We start from the raw sequence: 9,802 nt of genomic DNA on the forward strand, positions 1-9,802 counted from the left end.
TGCTGCAATCTGATTCTATTTAATGGACAATCCAAGAATAAATAGATACATTTTTTTTATAAGAATATTGTGATATTGATACTTTGCGAAGTCCTCAGTAGAAAAAAATAATACAGAAAGAGTATTATTTTACAGTGTTACAGGGGCCCACTGAGACCCTTTCGCCCAGGGCCCACGAAAACCTGGAGCCGGCCCTGGTTGAAAGCAGTGATGGAGGAGGGAGCATCATGTGACACCCCCTCTCCCATCATTCCTCCTCTGCATCTGACGCAGCGGCATGATGACGCGCCACGCTGTGCCAGACAGTGGAGCTGGCAGCTGCTGAGGTGATCAGCTGCAGAGACTGAAGCAGCGGGGAACGAGGAGCGGTAAGTATGGATTTATTTATTTATTTATTTTTAAATCAGTGTGTCCTGATAATACTGGAGGACTGGGGCTGCATTTTACCCTATGGTGGGGGACCGCATTTTACCCTTTGGGGGGCTGCACTATACTGCGTACAGGACCATGGCGAGTGCATTATACTGTGTGGAGGACCATGGGGTGTGCATTATACTGTGTGGAGGACCATAGGGTGTGCATTATACTGTGTGGAGGACCATAGGGAGTACGTTATACTGTGTGGATGACCATAGGGAGTGCATTATACTGTGTGGAAGACCATAGGGAGTGCATTTTACTGCATGGAGGACCATAGGGAGTTCATTATACTGCGTGGAGGACCATAGGGAGTGCATTATACTTAGTGGAAGACCATAGGGAGTGCAATGTACTGTGTGGAGAACCCTAGGGAGTTCATTATACTGTGTGGAGAACCATAGGGAGTTCATTATACTGTGTGGAGGACCTTAGGGAGTGCATTATACTGTGTGGAGGACCTTAGGGAGTGCATTAATCTGCGTGGAGGACCATGGCGAGTGTCTTATACTGTGTGGAGGACCATGGCGAGAGTCTTACACTGTGTGGAGGACCATGGTGAGGATCTTACACTGTGTGCACTTTCTGCTGCTCACGGCACTTTACTAAAACTGTGGATGGATGTTAGCAGAAATAACCATATCAAACCCACTAAAATGTAACGCTAATTCCCAGGTGCCGGTACGTGTGATCCTGATGCGGCACACTGTTGCCACACGTGTGACAAACAGGGACACACGGGACACGGATATCTCTGGTACCGTTTTTTCCTTTCCGGTACTGGAAATAAATGGACGTGTGAAACCGGCTTTATAGGGAGTCTGGCCGACTCTGACAGCGGCTCACCGCTCCTGCAGCTGCACGATCTCGCGACCTAAACACAACAAGGTAAAGGATTGAACTTTATAAAGACACAACGATCAATGACAATGATGTAAATGATTTATCACTTTTTATTAATTCTTCAATACCTTCAATATTTGTCACAGTTGTTAATAGTAAACTAAAATGTTCTATGGAGAAAAAAAAGACAAATGAGGAATAAACCTACACATTATTTCCCATATGACTGAGTATATCTTTTGGGTGTGTTCACAATTGGCTGTTTTTCTGCGGCAATAACACTGCACTTTAAAGTACGAGCTTAGTGAATGAGATTTCTGAAGTCTCATTCACATGCTGCGTTTCTTTTCTAGTGTTTTTTGTATTCTGCAGCTTGTCAATCCTTTTAGGGCCGTTGCAGCGTTTTTCACCAATTCAAATGAATGAGAAAAAAAACAATTAAAAACACAGCAAAAACGTGCGTATTTTACTCTGTTTTTCCTGCCACCAGTTTGGTTTTTGTTGAACAAAAAATGCTGCAAAAATGCAGCGTGTGAACATACCCTTATACTGGTTGTGTTCAGACTGGAAATAAAAGAGAACGGTCATGATAACATGGAGATGGATTTTATTCTATGGAGTTTCCACTGTACACATTGCTCGGCAGCATCTGTTTGTGCAGAGTCGCCTCATGAAGATTCTATCACAAGATTCCATCATGACATCACTGGTGATGCTCGCCCATTATGACATCACAGCTCACAGTCACTACTTCTACAATGTACACAGGGTAGCGGGTGCCATTTTGGCTCCATAGCTAGTTACTGAGCGCACTTACAGTTTCTCACTATGGCCGGATTTTTTCTGGATAATTTTCAGGTACAAGCACTATGGGGTATTCTTATCAACAATCGCCCTAACATTGTGCTTCTACCACCCGATGGCGTTCTCAGCTTCACTCACCGGCTGGTGGTGCAGCTAGTAAGGAACTGCCTGACCAAACACCAACAAGGTCATCTCACCTCAGAGTATGTGACGGATTTACTCCATAACATCAGGACATTACTGCAGCAGGTAAATAGCGGACGCTCCGCACAAAACTTCTCCATATAGATAACTAGCTATTGAACCCGTTCTACACCCTGGTGACAAGCATTTTTATTGGTACAATTTCGGCACCATTTTTTTAAAGACACTGTGTCTGCGAATTCACACAGAGTGTCTTCAATAAAATGCAGCCGGATAGAGTAGTATGCGCACACGCAAACCCCCATAGCCTCCCCACGTCCAGCAGGAGACCCCCATACCCTCCCCACGTCCAGCAGGAGAACCCCATAACCTCCCCACCTCCAGCAGGAGACCCCCATAGCCCCCCCACCTCCAACAGGAGACCCCCATAGCCTCCCCACGTCCAGCAGAAGACCCCCATAGCCTCCCTACGTCCAGCAGGAGACCCCCATAGCCTCCCTACGTCCAGCAGGAGACCCTCATAGCCTCCCTACGTCCAGCAGGAGACCCCCATAGCCTCAATGCATCAAGCAGGAGACCCCTAAAACCTCCCCACGTCCAGCAGGAGACCCCTATAGCCTCCGCACGTCTAACAGGAGACCCCCATAGTCTCCCCCGGTCCAGCAGGAGACCCTCATAGCCTCCCCACGTCCAGCAGGAGACCCCCATAGCCTCCCCATGTCCATCAGGAGACCCCCATAGCCTAAACACGTCCAGCAGGAGACCCCCATAGCCTCCCCACCTCCAACAGGAGACCCCCCATAGTCTCCCCACGTCCAGCAGAAGACCCCCATACCCTCCCCATGTCCAGCAGGAGAACCCCATAACCTCCCCACCTCCAGCAGGAGACCCCCATAGCCCCCCACCTCCAACAGGAGACCCCCATAGCCTCCCCACATCCAGCAGAAGACCCCCATAGCCTCCCTGCATCCAGCAGGAGACCCCCATAGCCTCAATGCATAAAGCAGGAGACCCCTATAACCTACCCACGTCCAGCAGGAGACCCCTATAGCCTCCACACGTCTAGCAGGAGACCCCCATAGTCTCCCCCGGTCCAGCAGGAGACCCTCATAGCCTCCCCACATCCAGCAGGAGACCCCCATAGCCTCCCCACGTCCATCAGGAGACCCCCAGAGCCTCCACACATCCAGCAGGAGACCCCCATAGCCTCAATGCATTGAGCAGGAGACCCCTATAGCCTCCCCACGTCCAGCAGGAAACCCCCATAGCCTCCGCAGGTCTAGCAGGAGACCCCATAGCCTCCCGTGGTCCAGCAGGAGACCCTCATAACCTCCCCACATCCAGCAAGAGACCCCCATAGCCTCCCCACATCCAGCAGGAGACCCTCATAGCCTCAACGCATAGAGCAGGAGACCCCCATAGCCTCCCCATGTCCAGCAGGAGAACCCCATAGCCTCCCCACGTCCAGAAGGAGACCCCTTTAGCCTCCACACATCCAGCAGGAGACCCTATAGCCTCCCCATGTCCAGCAGGAGAACCTCATAGCCTCCGCACATCCAGCAGGAGATCCCCATAGCCTCCCCTGGTCCAGCAGGAGACCCTCATAGCCTTCCCACATCCAGCAGGAGACCCCCATAGCCTTCCCACGTCCAGCAGGAGACCCCCATAGCCTCCACACATCCAGCAGGAGACCCCCATAACCTCCGCACATCGAGCAGGAGACCCCAATAGCCTCCCCACATCCAGCAGGAGACCCCCATAGCCTCCATACATCCAGCAGGAGACCCCCATAGCCTCCCCACATCCAGCAGGACACCCCCATAGCCTCCATACATCCAGCAGGAGACCCCCATAGCCTCCACACGTCCAGCAGGAGACCCCCATAGCCTCCGCACATCCAGCAGGAGACCCCCATAGCCCCCCCACATCCAGCAGGAGACCCCCATATTCTCTGCATTTCCAGCAGGAGACTCCCATAGCCTCCACACGTCCAGCAGGAGACCCCCATAGCCTCAATGCATTGAGCAAGATACCGCATAACCTCCCCATGTACAGCAGTAGAACCCCATAAACTCCTCATGTCCAGCAGGAGACCCCCATAGCCTCCCAAGATCCAGTAGGAGACTCCTATAGCCTCCCCACGTCCAGCAGTAGACCCCATAGCCTCTGCACGTCCAGCAGCAGACCCCCATAGACTCACCACGTCCAGCAGGAGACCTCCATAGCCTCCACCCCTCCAGCAGGAGACCCCCTTAGCATCCGCATGTCCAGCAGGAGACTCCCATAGCCTCCGCACATCCAGCAAGAGACCCCGATAGCCTCCCCACGTCCAGCAGAAGACCCCCATAGCATTCGCACGTCTAGCAGGAGACCCCCATAGCCTTCCCCGGTCCAGCAGGAGACCCTCAAAGCCTCCCCACGTCCAGCAAGAGACCCCCATAGCCTCCCCACGTCCAGCAGGAAACCCCCATAGCCTCTGCACGTCCAGCAGGAGACTCCCATAGACTCCCCATGTCCAGCAAGAGACCCCCATAACCACCCCACATCCAGCAGGAGACCCTCATAGCCTCAACGCATCGAGCAGGAGACCCCCATGGCCTCCCTACGTCCAGCAGGAGACCCCCATTAGCCTCCGCACGTCCTGCAGGAGACCCCCATAGCCTCTGCACGTCCAGCAGGAGACCCCCATAGCCTCCGCACGTCCAGCAGGAGACCCCCATAGCCTCCGCATGTCCAGCAGGAGACCGCCATAGCCTCCTCACGTCCAGCAGGAGACCCCTATAGCCTCTGCATGTCCAGCAGGAGACCCCCATAGCCTCTGCATGTCCAGCAGGAGACCCCCATAGCCTCTCCGCACATCCAGCAGGAGACCCCCATAGCCTCCCCACGTCCAGCAGGAGACCCCCATTGCCTCCCCACGTCCAGCAGGAGACCTCCATACAGAGGCGTACATAGGAATCATGGGGCCCCATAGCAGAAGCGCTAAATGGAGCCCCTCCAAAAAAGTGAAAATTGTCGGGGGTCAAGGAAGAGCATATCTCATAACTTTCCAGCCTTTACACAGTAATTTTTCTCCTGCTGAAGTCCTAGATTCCTCTTTTATTTCCCCATAAGGTATGATGCCAACAACAGTGCCCCCTCTAAACACAGTATGTTACCCCCATGGTGAATTCCTCCACATGCACAGTATAATGACTCTACCGTACCCCACCTCAACTCTCAAGGCAAAGTATGGTGACTCCAACACAGTATGATCCCCCAACTGTGACCCCCACACAGCCCTCCATGTAGTATAATGGCCCCACACCTCTCCACACAGTATAATGCACTCGCCATGGTCCTCCACACAGTATAATGCACTCGCCATGGTCCTCCACACAGTATAATGCACTCGCCATGGTCCTCCACACAGTATAATGCACTCCCTATGGTCCTCCACGCAGTATAATGCACTCCCAATGGTCCTCCAAACAGTATAATGCACTCCCTATGGTCCTCCACACAGTATAATGCACTCCCTATGGTCCTCCACACAGTATAATGCACTCCCTATGGTCCTCCACACAGTATAAGACATTCTTCATACAGAATACTGGCCCCCATATAGTCCTCTCCATACAGTATACTGGCCTGCATATAGTTCTCCATACAGTATACCGGCCTCCTTATAGTCCTCTATAGAGAATACTGGCCTCATATAGTCCTCCACACAGTGTATGGGTCCCAATATAGCCCTCCATACAGTGTATTGGCCCCCATATAGTCCTCCATACAGTATACTGGCCCCCATATAGTCCTCCATACAGAATACTGGCCCCCATAGAGAATACTGGCCCCCATATAGTCCTCCATACAGTGTACTGGCCCCCATATAGTCCCATATAGTCCTCAATACAGTATACTGGCCCTCATATAGTCCTCCACACAGTGTATGGGCCCCCATATAGTCCTCCCTACAGAATACTGGCCCCCATATAGTCCTCCATACAGTATACTGGCCCCCATATAGTCATCCATACAGTATACTGCCCCTCATATAGTCCTCCACACAGTGTATGGGCCCCCATATAGTCCTCCATACAGAATACTGGCCCCCATATAGTCCTCCATACAGTATACTGGCCCCCATATAGTCATCCATACAGTATACTGCCCCTCATATAGTCCTCCACACAGTGTATGGGCCCCCATATAGTCCTCCATACAGAATACTGGCCCCCATATAGTGCTCCATACAGTGTACGAGCCCTTATATAGTGTATGGGCCCCAGGCCTCCATACATTAAAAAAAAAAAAAAAAAATGACATACTCACCTCACCTGCTGCCGCTGCTCTGCTCCGGACTCCTCAGCGTCGCTGTCTTCCCGCTCTGCACTGTGACTGCTCAGCAGAGGGTGTGGTGGAAAGACGTCATCCCACCCTCTAACCTGAGACGTCACAGCACAGGACGCGGAAGACACCGGAGCTGCGGAGGCACGGGGAGAGGTAAGTATTGTGCCGGGGCCCTGAGCGGAGTGGGGCCCCCTGCCTGCTCAGGGACCTGGCACTTGCCCGGGTGCTAACGCCGGGCCTGGGAGCGGAGCCTGTTGCAAGGGCCCCGATGCGGGGCATACACGGTGCAGACGACTGAATCCTCCTGGATGGAGAAAGAAGAATGTTGTGAAGAAAAAACGGAGAGTGGTGGTCATGGGGGATTCCCTGTTAAGAGGAACAGAGGCTGCTATCTGCAGACCAGACATAACCTCAAGAGAAATGTGCTGTCTTCCAGGAGCAAAAATTAAAGATGTGTCTGACAGGATATCAAGACTCTTCAGACCTACAGATCACTACCCATTCCTGCTAATACATGTGGGGACAAATGACACCGCAAGAAAGGACCTGGAAACCATCTGCAGTGACTTTGAAGACTTGGGCAAGAAAGTGAAAGAATTGGGAGCGCAGGTGGTCTTCTCATCCATCCTCCCAGTGGATGGCCATGGAACAATGAGGTGGAATAAGATTCTACAGGTGAACAACTGGCTACGTCGATGGTGCCGTCAACAAGGATTTGGATTTCTGGATCACGGAATGAATTACCTATACGATGGACTACTTGCTAGAGATGGGGTGCACCTTACGAAGACTGGAAAACATGTATTTGGAAGTCGCCTTGCTACACTCATCAGGAGAGCTTTAAACTAGAACAATGTGGGAAGGGAAGCAAAAGGCCAGAAAAAGCCATACAGCTGACAAATACTATTGAGATCTCTGCTACTGGAAGTGGAAAGGAAGAACAAAGACAAAACAATTTAAATAATAAAAATATGGGAGGAAGAGAAACCAATCACAAACTAAAATGTTTTTATACAAATGCACAAAGCATGGGCAACAAACAAGGAGAATTAGAACTACTAACGCAGGAAAAGAAATATGATGTCATTGGAATCACTGAAACTTGGTGGGACGATACACATGATTGGAATAAAAGGCTAAAAGGATACAACTTATTTGCAAGAAACAGACTTGATAAACGAGGAGGAGGTGTCGCATTGTATGTTAGAAAAGCGTATATCTGCACAGAGATTGAAGCTTCAGAGACTGGGAGTTCTGTGGAAACTGTTTGGGTAAGAATACAAGGAGAGAACAACGGAAAGGACACCATTGTAGGCATTTACTACAGGCCACCTGGGCAAGCTGAAGATATGGATGAACTCTTTATGTATCAAATGACCAAGTTCTCAAAAAAATATGACGTAGTGGTCATGGGAGATTTCAACTATCCAGACATTTGTTGGGAATCTCTCTCAAGTAAAACTAACAGGTCAAGCAAATTCTTATCCTCTCTTGCTGACAACTTTATCTTCCAAAAGGTAGGGGAGAAAACAAGGGGATCTGCTACTTTGGATCTAATCCTTATAAACAAGGAGGAAATGGTTGAGGAGGTAAAAGTGGCTGGGACCCTAGGAGGCAGCGATCATGCTATTATAGAATTTTGGATAACTAGAGGAGGAAGACATGTGAAGACTCAAACTTCAAGGTTAGATTTTAGAAAGGCAGATTTTAAGAGACTCAGAAAGAGAATAGGAGGGATCCAATGGCTGGATGTCCTTAAGGACAAAAATGTCCAGAAAGGATGGGAAATTTTTAAAAATGAGATTCTCAAAGCACAATCGTTAACAATCCCGAAAAGTAGGAAGAATGGGAAGCATTTAAGGAAACCAGGATGGATGAACACAGAACTTAAACACATGCTAAAAAGAAAGAAAGAAATGTTTATTAAATGGAAAGAGGGAGGCATATCTAAAGAAGATTATAATGCAGTCTGCAGATCCTGCAGGGCATGTATCAGGTTAGCTAAAGCTGACAATGAATTAAGGCTTGCAAGAGATGTCAAAAGCAATAAAAAAGGATTTTGGGGGTATGTCAAAAGTAAAAGAAAAGTCAAAGATGCTATAGGATTTTTACAGGCTGAAAATGGAGAAATTGTAAGAGAGGATGTTGAGAAGGCCAAACTTTTTAATTCCTATTTTGCATCTGTTTTCTCTCAGAAAGAAAATGTAACATCAACTGATCTTCACTGTCCTTTTAAAGGAATAGAAGAATCCAAGTTATCTGTAAACAGAAAGATTGTGAGGGAATATTTAGCTAACATAAATGAGTTCAAGTCTCCAGGTCCAGATGAATTACACCCCAGAGTACTGAAGGAGATCGTAGAAGAAATTTTAGAACCACTCTCCATAATCTTTGAAAATTCTTGGAGAACAGGAGAAGTCCCAGAAGACTGGAGAAGAGCAAATGTTGTTCCTATCTTCAAAAAGGGGAAGAAGGTGGACCCAGGGAACTATAGGCCGGTGAGTCTGACTTCTATACCAGGAAAGATCTTTGAAAAAATTATTAAACAACATGTATGTAAGTACCTGGATAAGAATGAAGTGATTAACCAGAGTCAGCATGGGTTTATAACTAACAAGTCATGTCAGACTAACTTAATTTCCTTCTATGACAGAATCACTGACTGGGTGGATCAGGGAAATGCTGTAGATATAGTATATCTTGACTTCAGCAAAGCATTTGACAAAGTATCTCACACCATCCTTATTGAAAAAATGACCAAGTATGCAATGGACCAGGCAACTGTTAGGTGGATTCATAACTGGCTTAGTGATCGGACTCAAAGGGTGATTGTAAATGGCTTCACATCCAGCTGGATGAATGTCTCAAGTGGGGTACCACAGGGCTCCGTCCTGGGACCTGTATTGTTCAACATCTTTATCAATGATTTAGATGAAGGAATTGAGGGTAAACTGATTAAATTTGCTGATGACACAAAGCTAGGAGGGATAGCTAATACTAGAGAAGAGAGAGAGAGGATTCAAAAAGACCTAAATAAACTGGAGCAGTGGGCAGCAACCAACAGAATGGTTTTTAACAGGGAAAAATGCAAAGTACTACATCTGGGCAATAAAAATGAAAAAAGCATATACAGAATGGGAGGAATAGAGCTAAGCAACAGTACATGTGAAAAAGACTTAGGTATACTAATAGATCATAGACTGAACATGAGTCAACAGTGTGATGCAGCAGCAAAAAAGGCAAATACAATTCTGGGATGTAT

This window comes from Phyllobates terribilis, unplaced genomic scaffold (assembly GCF_046119375.1).
Source record: "Phyllobates terribilis strain yellow unplaced genomic scaffold, ASM4611937v1 Scaffold_529__1_contigs__length_1196974, whole genome shotgun sequence".
In the NCBI taxonomy this organism is placed as follows: Eukaryota; Metazoa; Chordata; class Amphibia; order Anura; family Dendrobatidae; genus Phyllobates; species Phyllobates terribilis.